Here is a 10,368-nt window from a genome sequence, read left to right on the forward strand (position 1 = left end):
CAGAGCAATAGAGAGAGCTGATACTCAACAGGATATTTTAGAATGATCATTAATGTTTTTTCTTTTACAAACACCGAATGCAGTAGGCTACATAACTGTTGCTTTAGTAAAGCCCCTTTCACAATGCGCGCTGATTCTGGAAAATTACGGGAACTGTGTGAACCAAAGCCAGAACCTAAAGGCAGTGTTGTAGTAATGATGCACGTTATCAAGCGACTCTTCACAACGAAAAATAACGTTACGTGCAAAGTGGAATGAAGCAGCGATCATCAGACAGAGCCAGCTCCTCACTATCAGCGCTGAAGCACAGTTTGTTCAGGTTAGTTTCAGTTTAGTGAAACGTACGCGTCGCATTACATCTCACATCCAAACGTCACATGTCTTTATGGGTTGTGTGTAAAGCACGCACAGATTCCGGAAAACAACTGTGAATGAACCAAATTAAACAATTCCGGAACAAATCGTGGGACACATTATCCGTGTATTTACCGGAATCGCTGTGTGAAAGAGGGAAAGTTGACGTGCCGCTGGTCTCTTATATTAACGTTGTTCTGAAGCCTGTGTAATGATCGTAGCTTGACATCTATCGACTGAACAGGGTTTTCTCCACTTGTTTTCCTGTTGTTGCTCAATGGAATGGATGCGTTGTTGTCTGGGGGTTTGACAAAAGGAGGGTGGGACGTTGGTTTGTGACTGAAGGCGGTGACTTGAGTCGATCGGACGTCACATCGTTACGGAAGTCACAGCTGCTCGTGAAAATGAACAGCTACTTTAAGCAGGCTGTGTGCAGTTTACTGTGGATTGACTGTTTTGAAACTCATATGGTAGTTAGATAGCCCCTAGACCTTAGTTATCATGAAAAAAGCCAGGAAATTTTGATTTTGACGATATGGGACCTTTAAACTTACCACACAAACAGATACCCTAATGCATAGACATGCATTAGAACAAAGCAAAAACATTTCTGAGTTAATGATAGACTGCAAAAGCTCTAAGGTATTGGTCAGCAACAATGTGGGGCTTAAGAAGGGTCGATTCACAGTGACAAAAATCAACACTAGAGCTGAACATTTACATACATACACATGCAGACAGCCAGAGCAACATATTTATCTCACTTCCTGAGAGGTCTGTCTGGCTGCCCTCCAAGCCTGTCCTCCTGCAAGAGCCTTTTCTCAATGGGCTTTATGATTGACAGCAGCTGATCCAAAGAACACAGGAAATCGTTTAAGCCTCCAAGATTCAGACATTGCTCAATTGATTGTAATGTAAATACAGACTCATAAATAAGTCTGATTTCGTGCTGGAGAGGTTTTGTTTGCAATTGCGAGTTGCAAAGTCACAGTTGTGAGAATTCTGACTTCATATTGCATTTCTGACTTTATATCTTGCAATTCTGGCTTTATATCTTGCAATTCTGGCTTTATATCTCGCAATTCTGACTTTATATTTCACAATTCTGACTTCATATCGCATTTCTGTCTTTATATCTTGCAATTCTGGCTTTATATCTTGCAATTCTGGCTTTATATCTCACAATTCTGACTTCATATTGCATTTCTGACTTTATATCTTGCAATTCTGGCTTTATATCTTGCAATTCTGACTTTATATCTCGCAATTCTGACTTTATATTTCACAATTCTGACTTCATATCGCATTTCTGTCTTTATATCTTGCAATTCTGGCTTTATATCTTGCAATTCTGGCTTTATATCTCACAATTCTGACTTCATATTGCATTTCTGACTTTATATCTTGCAATTCTGGCTTTATATCTTGCAATTCTGACTTTATATCTCGCAATTCTGACTTTATATCTCACAATTCTGACTTCATATTGCATTTCTGACTTTATATACTCACAATTCTGACTTCATATCGCATTTCTGTCTTTATATCTTGCAATTCTGGCTTTATATCTTACAATTCTGACTTTATATCTTGCAATTCTGACTTTATATCTTGCAATTCTGACTTTATATCTTGTAATTCTGACTTTATATCTCGCAATTCTGACTTTATATCTTGCAATTCTGGCTTTATATCTTGCAATTCTGGCTTTATATCTTGCAATTCTGGCTTTATATCTTGCAATTCTGACTTTATATCTCGCAATTCTGACTTTATATCTCACAATTCTGACTTCATATCGCATTTCTGTCTTTATATCTTGCAATTCTGGCTTTATATCTTGCAATTCTGGCTTTATATCTTGCAATTCTGGCTTTATATCTTGCAATTCTGGCTTTATATCTTGCAATTCTGACTTTATATCTCGCAATTCTGACTTTATATTTCACAATTCTGACTTCATATCGCATTTCTGTCTTTATATCTTGCAATTCTGGCTTTATATCTTGCAATTCTGGCTTTATATCTTGCAATTCTGGCTTTATATCTTGCAATTCTGACTTTATATCTTGCAATTCTGACTTTATATCTCGCAATTCTGACTTTATATTTCGCAATTCTGACTTTATATTTCACAATTCTGACTTCATATCTCACAATTCTGACTTCATATCTCACAATTCTGACTTTATATCTTGCAATTCTGACTTTATATCTTGCAATTCTGACTTCATATCTCACAATTCTGACTTCATATCATATTTCTGACTTTATATCTTGCAATTCTGACTTTATATCTCACAATTCTGACTTCATATCGCAATTCTGACTTTATATCTTGCAATTCTGACTTTATATCTCACAATTCTGACTTCATATCGCAATTCTGACTTTATATACTCACAATTCTGACTTATCACATTTCTGACTTTATATCTCGCAATTCTGACTTCATATACTCACAATTCTGACTTCATATCGCAATTCTGACTTTATATACTCACAATTCTGACTTATCACATTTCTGACTTTATATCTTGGAAATCTGACTTCATATCGCAATTCTGACTTCATATCGCATTTCTGGCTTTATATCTCGCAATTCTGGCTTCATATCTCACAATTCTGACTTCATATACTCACAATTCTGACTTCATATTGCAATTCTGACTTTATATACTCACAATTCTGACTTATCACATTTCTGACTTTATATCTTGGAAATCTGACTTTATATCTTGCAATTCTGACTTCATATCGCATTTCTGACTTTATATACTCACAATTCTGACTTATCACATTTCTGACTTTATATCTTGGAAATCTGACTTTATATCTTGCAATTCTGACTTCATATCGCATTTCTGACTTTATATACTCACAATTCTGACTTATCACATTTCTGACTTTATATCTTGGAAATCTGACTTTATATCTTGCAATTCTGACTTTATATCTCACAATTCTGACTTCATATCGCATTTCTGGCTTTATATCTCGCAATTCTGGCTTCATATCTCACAATTCTGACTTCATATCGCAATTCTGACTTTATATCTTGGAAATCTGACTTTATATCTTGCAATTCTGACTTTATATCGCATTTCTGACTTTATATACTCACAATTCTGACTTATCACATTTCTGACTTTATATCTTGGAAATCTGACTTTATATCTCACAATTCTGACTTCATATCGCATTTCTGGCTTTATATCTCGCAATTCTGGCTTCATATCTCACAATTCTGACTTCATATCGCATTTCTGGCTTTATATCTCGCAATTCTGGCTTCATATCTCACAATTCTGACTTCATATACTCACAATTCTGACTTCATATACTCACAATTCTGACTTCATATTGCAATTCTGACTTTATATACTCACAATTCTGACTTATCACATTTCTGACTTTATATCTTGGAAATCTGACTTCATATCGCAATTCTGACTTCATATCGCATTTCTGGCTTTATATCTCGCAATTCTGGCTTCATATCTCACAATTCTGACTTCATATACTCACAATTCTGACTTCATATTGCAATTCTGACTTTATATACTCACAATTCTGACTTATCACATTTCTGACTTTATATCTTGCAATTCTGACTTTATATCTCACAATTCTGACTTCATATCGCATTTCTGGCTTTATATACTCACAATTCTGACTTATCACATTTCTGACTTTATATCTTGGAAATCTGACTTTATATCTTGCAATTCTGACTTTATATCTCACAATTCTGACTTCATATCGCATTTCTGGCTTTATATCTCGCAATTCTGGCTTCATATCTCACAATTCTGACTTCATATACTCACAATTCTGACTTCATATTGCAATTCTGACTTTATATACTCACAATTCTGACTTATCACATTTCTGACTTTATATCTTGGAAATCTGACTTTATATCTTGCAATTCTGACTTCATATCGCATTTCTGGCTTTATATCTCGCAATTCTGGCTTCATATCTCACAATTCTGACTTCATATACTCACAATTCTGACTTCATATTGCAATTCTGACTTTATATACTCACAATTCTGACTTATCACATTTCTGACTTTATATCTTGGAAATCTGACTTTATATCTTGCAATTCTGACTTCATATCGCATTTCTGGCTTTATATCTCGCAATTCTGGCTGTATATCTCACAATTATGGCTTTATATCTCACAATTCTGACTTCATATACTCACAATTCTGACTTATCGAATTTCTGACTTTATATCTTGGAAATCTGACTTTATATCTTGCAATTCTGACTTTAACAATATTGCGATTTTGATTTTAATCACGATTTTGACACACACAGACATGTTTTACAGTGTGAATCTGAAACATTTTTCCAAAGGAAAACAATTAGATCTTTATCAAAGACCTGTAACATGTCTCTAAAACAGACATAAGGCGATTTTTTTTTTTTTCCAGAATTCACTGCGTTTGGTGGTAATCAGTGTATTACAAAGGTACAAAACAGATTTGCGTACTTAAATAGGTTGGTATTTCAACAGTAAATTTAAGTTAAAACCGTAAAACCTAAAACGTTGCTACCATATTTTTTACTGAATTTGTTTTTACAGTGTTTTTATTGCTTGTATCTTGCAAATCTGACTTTATATCTCACAATTCTGATTTCAAATCTCGCAATTCTGACTTTGTCTCGCAATTCTTAATTTATATCTAGCAATTGCGAGTTTATATCGCAATCGTTACAATAGTCCATGTGACATCAGTGGTTCAGCCTTAATTTTATAAAGCTACGAGGATACTTTTTTGTTGAGTTTATATCGCAATTCTGACTTGAAGGTACAAGGCATGAAGCGGGCACAGAGAGAGTTTTGAAGAAAGTTTTGGGAGAAAAAACGCAAAGACAATTCTCAGAATATATTTTATGTGGCAAGCAAGAATTAAAATCATATAAATTGAAACAAGATGTGGGTGAATAAATTATGACAGAATTTTCAAGGGATAGTTTTTTTTAATGTATGTTATACGTAATTCCGTTATACATAATTTCAGTTTCTTATAAAAACAGCGGATAAACACTTTTCAACTTCACAATTTGTAAGAATACTTTTTTACCTTTTACTTTTTTAACCTCTTCATGAGCATGTTTTACTGAAAGTAACACTCTTCACAGAATTTCTGGTACATTTCTAAAAGATGTTTTGTAAAGCTAGTAGGTGTTAACAAGACTCAGTAAAGGGGCAAGGCTTAGCAAAGGGTAAATTATATTTTGAGAGTGTTCAAATGTAAATCTGATTGTAAATTTTCAAGGGATAGTTCACCCAGAAATTTTAATTCTGTCATCATTTATCAAAAATTATCAAAAATGACCTTCGTTCGTCTTCAGAACACAAACTAAGATATTTTTGTTGAAATCCGAGAGCTTTCTCACCACGCATAGACAGCAATGCAACTACCACATTCAAGGAAAGAAAGGTAGTAAAGACATCATTCAAATAGTCCATGTGACCGTGCTATCACAAGAGTACGACGACATGGCATTTTGACATAGAATGTCCATCTCTCTTAGTTCACTGAGCAAAAATTGCAAGTCATCCTCTTTGGCGAAATCTTCAGACATTTTTACGAAGACTGTTTTATGTACACCGTGCTTCGGATTCAATGGCTGCGCTGATCAGAAAGGTCTCGGATTCCATCAAAAATATCTTATCTTGTGTTCCAAAGATGAAGGTTTTACAGGTTTGGAATGACATGGGTGTGAATATTTATTGACAGAATTTTCATTTTTTGGGGAACTATCCCTTTAAGTTAATGGGAATCACAGATGTAGCAGAAATGTTTGTATTTGAGTGGAAAAGAAATACTGAGCTTGGGAAAGCTGAGCGAAAAGAAACTATGACAGATGAGTGAAAGCATATATTGTGATGACAGTTCTGTCCCTTTGTGAAGATGCTGGCCTACTTAAGATGTTTGGAGCGGTTTACAAGCACTTTGAGTCACTGTTCAAGTGCTGTAACAAAGGCATTTCAAATGTCTGTCTATTTTTGATAATTTGATGGTTTTTACTAATTATTTCTTGCAGCATTGACACATTAATTGCACAATAGTTCCTGACATATTGTTGAAATGTTACGTTAACATGTTAATCCCAAAATGTCTGTTTGCTAATCTCCTAATGGTGCAGTTAATGAGACTGTCTATATGTTAGTAAAAGGGTTACAGGTACCGAAAAGAGATGTTTTGTCAGGCATTGGGGCTTTTAATAATTCTACACTGTTTAAAAATGTATTGTACCTACATCAGGCTGTTCCCCAAATAAAACACTCCGCTCAGAGGACGATGGCCCACTTTACGCTCTCCCACAGTCTCAGTATCCCAGCTACATATTCATCTTTGTCTCTTACCTGTGCCAAAAACGGTCTATTATTTGTGTTTTCATTTTAACAGTATAAAATATTAAGTATATAAATGGAAATGAGCCTCTAAAGAAGCCCATAAACACACAATTATGTGTTCAGCTCTCTTGTTTTCTCTAATACGTGTTTATTGCATCTGACACACTAACATACAGATGCGATATGTCATGGTGCGGCCCGTTCCACTGACCAGTAGGATTTATATCTGGAAGATAAGGTTAAATAAGGAGCAGAGAACCTGGTATACATGCTGTTTATGAATTATTCAATTTTATGAGTCACTGAGTTTAGCTTCTGCTGCAAATACACAGCAGCATTACTTCAGAATTCTTGATCGGACATGTGTGTTTATGTTCACTTCTTTTAATATCTCTTTATCACAATTGTATGCAGTACACTCATTCAAACTGAGGCAATATGTTGCTGCCTTTGATTTGCAAGATTTACATGTGACAGTTTTATGTGTGCTCTAAGCACTTGATTGAATTTTGATTGATTTGATGACAATTCTCACACCACATTTTTTTCTGAATCTGAGCATAGCTAAGCCAAACTCATCTGTCACAGAACAAATCTTCGTAGAGCAGTGTAGTGAGACATCTTATTGACTTCTCTCTTTCTTTGGCTCGCTGTGTGCTTTCTGTGTGCTGCTGTGTTAGATTAGTGTGGCATGCTTTAATAATGCACTAAGGGAGGGGTGTTTCTGCTTGGCAGCAGGAGAGAGGCTCTGGCATTCAAAAGCAATCGCCTTGTGAACCCCAACTGTGTGACAAGGCCACACAACATGGCTACAGCACACATCACAGCATACAGCCCCACCACAGAGACTGCATTTATAATCAATACTTAAACGCACAATATACAGAAACTATTCATTCAGATAAGTGTTAACAAAAGAATAACTTAATTAGATGAACATAAGTTGACACAGTTGACGTCAAAAGTTTACATACACCTTGCAGAATCTGCTAAATGTTAATTAATTTACCAAAATATGAGGGATCATACAAAATGCATGTTATTTTTATTTAGTACTGACCTGAATAAGACATTTCACATAAAAGATGTTTACATATAGTCCAGAGAAAATAAAAGTTGAATTTATAAAATTGACCCTGTTCAAAAGTTTACATACACTTGATTCTTAAAACTGTCTTATCTTTTTTTGTTTGTTTGTATGTTTAGTGATAGTTGTTAATGAGTACCATATTTGTTCTGAACAGCTGACAGGTCACACAAATACTTTTAGTTTTTCAGCATATTTGTGTATTTGAACTCTTTCCAACAATGACTGTATGATTCCATCTCTTCACACTGAGGACATCTAAGGGACTCTCACTGATGCTTCAGAAGGAAACATGATGCATTAAGGGCCGGGGTGTAAACTTTTGAACAGAATGAAGATGTGTACATTTTATTACTTATTTTGCCTAAATATCTTTTTATTTAGTACTGTGCTTCAGAAGCTATATAAGATACTTGCATGTTTCCTAGAAGACAAAACTTACTCTGATCTTCAAATTCAATAAAATTTCCCCCTCTCGGCCCTCAGTTGTCCTCAGTGTAAAAACATGGATTTCAAAATCATACAGTCATTGTAAAAATGCTAAAAAAAAAAAAAAAAAAAAAAAAAAAAACAGAATTTGTGGGACCTGAAGGATTTTTCTGAAGAACAGGAGGCAGTTTAATTGTTCATCACAAATAAGGGACTTATGAACAACTATGACTAAAAAACAGCTGTGATTCATTCAGGTAACAACACAGAATAATAATCAAGTGTATATAAAATTTTGAAAGGGGTCATTTTTATAAATGCAACTATTATTTTCTCTTGTGGACTATATGTAAACATATTTTATGTGAAATATCTTATACAGGTCAGTACTAAATAAAAATAACATGCATTTTGTATGATCCCTCTTATTTTGGTAAAATACTTAACATTTTTGCAGATTCTGCAAGGTGTATGTAAACTTTTGACCTCGACTGTATACAGTCTTTTCACTTCATCTTCTAAATGACAAAAAGTGCTACTGCTAAGCAAAACCCTAAATTTGTGTTTTAAATGTCTTTTAGCGATGTAATATCACAGCTGTGCAAAATTCTTGTACGGAGGCAGCTGTCAGGATGATGAGCAGAATTTGTCTTGATCAGGGTTTTTATAGGGTAGGAGCCACTAGACTGTGTAGGACAGTCACTAAATGGGCAGATTTGATTTAGGAAGTTAATGAGTCCTGGTTTGTTTTGTGGATGTTCGATTACTTTACTGTAGAGATGCATTCTTTATATAGCCTTTAATTTGCATGTTTTTCTCTCTTTCTCTCTCTTTCTCTGTTCATAGTTTGATTAATGAATTTAGGCCACAGTTTAGAGCTCTGACTCACCAGTTCTCAAGTTTGTTCACTTTGAATAATTTAAAGATAATTCTATGAATCATAAAACTAGCACATTACACGTATAATTTATAATCTGTCCACACACGGATTTGCAACTACTGTAGTTTAACGCTGACATTAGTGTTAATTGCTTATTAAAATATGGGTAAATATTGTTGCAACACCATTCTTGTTTTATTTCTTTGAAATGTATGTTTGTTATTGTTGAACCAAACTGTCTTTACATGAAGCAAATACTCTGTATGTGCTAAAATATATACACATTGTAGCTCTTACTGAACATGTTTATATTTTGTATTATTTGGTTAATCACAATGGCAACACTTTAGTATCCATCTTATTCTTCAAGGCGAAAGTAAACCTACACTCTTAAAAATAAAGGTGCTTCACGATGCCATAGAAGAACCTTTTTGTTTAAATGGTTCCATAAAGAACCTTTAACATCTGAAGAACCTTTCTGTTTCACAAAAGGTTCTTTGTGATGAAAGAAGGTTCTTCAGATTATAAAAAAGTAAGAAAGGGATGGTTCTTTAAAGAACCTTTGACTAAAATGGTGCTTAGTGGAACTGAAAAAGGTTCTTCTATGTCATCGCTATGAAGAACCTTTTAAAGCACCTTTATTTTTAAGAGTGTATGAGACTTCCAGTTTATAAGCCGCTATAGAGGGTTACCCATATTAGCAGCCAAATTGGAGATACTCGGATGTAAACAACAGCATTGATTGCATTATAAATGTACTACTACAGTACTGAATACATTGTTCTGCAAACTTATGCTGTCTAAACCATGGAAACAAATGTGTGGAAGCTGCTAAATCATATAGAGAAGGACCTAGTAAGCAGGAAAGGGTGCAATAGTTTGACAAACTTAATAGGTGGTACATTCGCACAAGCAGTATTAATAATTTACAATTTGTAGCTGTACTAATCAGCTAAATTTGTGAGTTTCATTCGGTTCAGTGGCATTGCTTACGTTCAGTGCAGCCATTTTGAACAATTGATGAAGTGTCGTGAAAACACTCTATAGGGAAATAACAAGAAGAAAAACGTTATTGTTAAATGGTAAAACTGTTTGCACTACAAACCAGTGTGTTCTTAATTAAGATAATACAGTAAAATAATATGGTAAGACATGCCAGTCTGCAATATCAAGCAGCAAAAGGAGCTGTTTGTACAGCTAAAAATAGCTGGATGCAGCCGAGACCGGAAGCCAGACC

This window comes from Garra rufa, chromosome 1 (genome assembly GCF_049309525.1).
Source record: "Garra rufa chromosome 1, GarRuf1.0, whole genome shotgun sequence".
In the NCBI taxonomy this organism is placed as follows: Eukaryota; Metazoa; Chordata; class Actinopteri; order Cypriniformes; family Cyprinidae; genus Garra; species Garra rufa.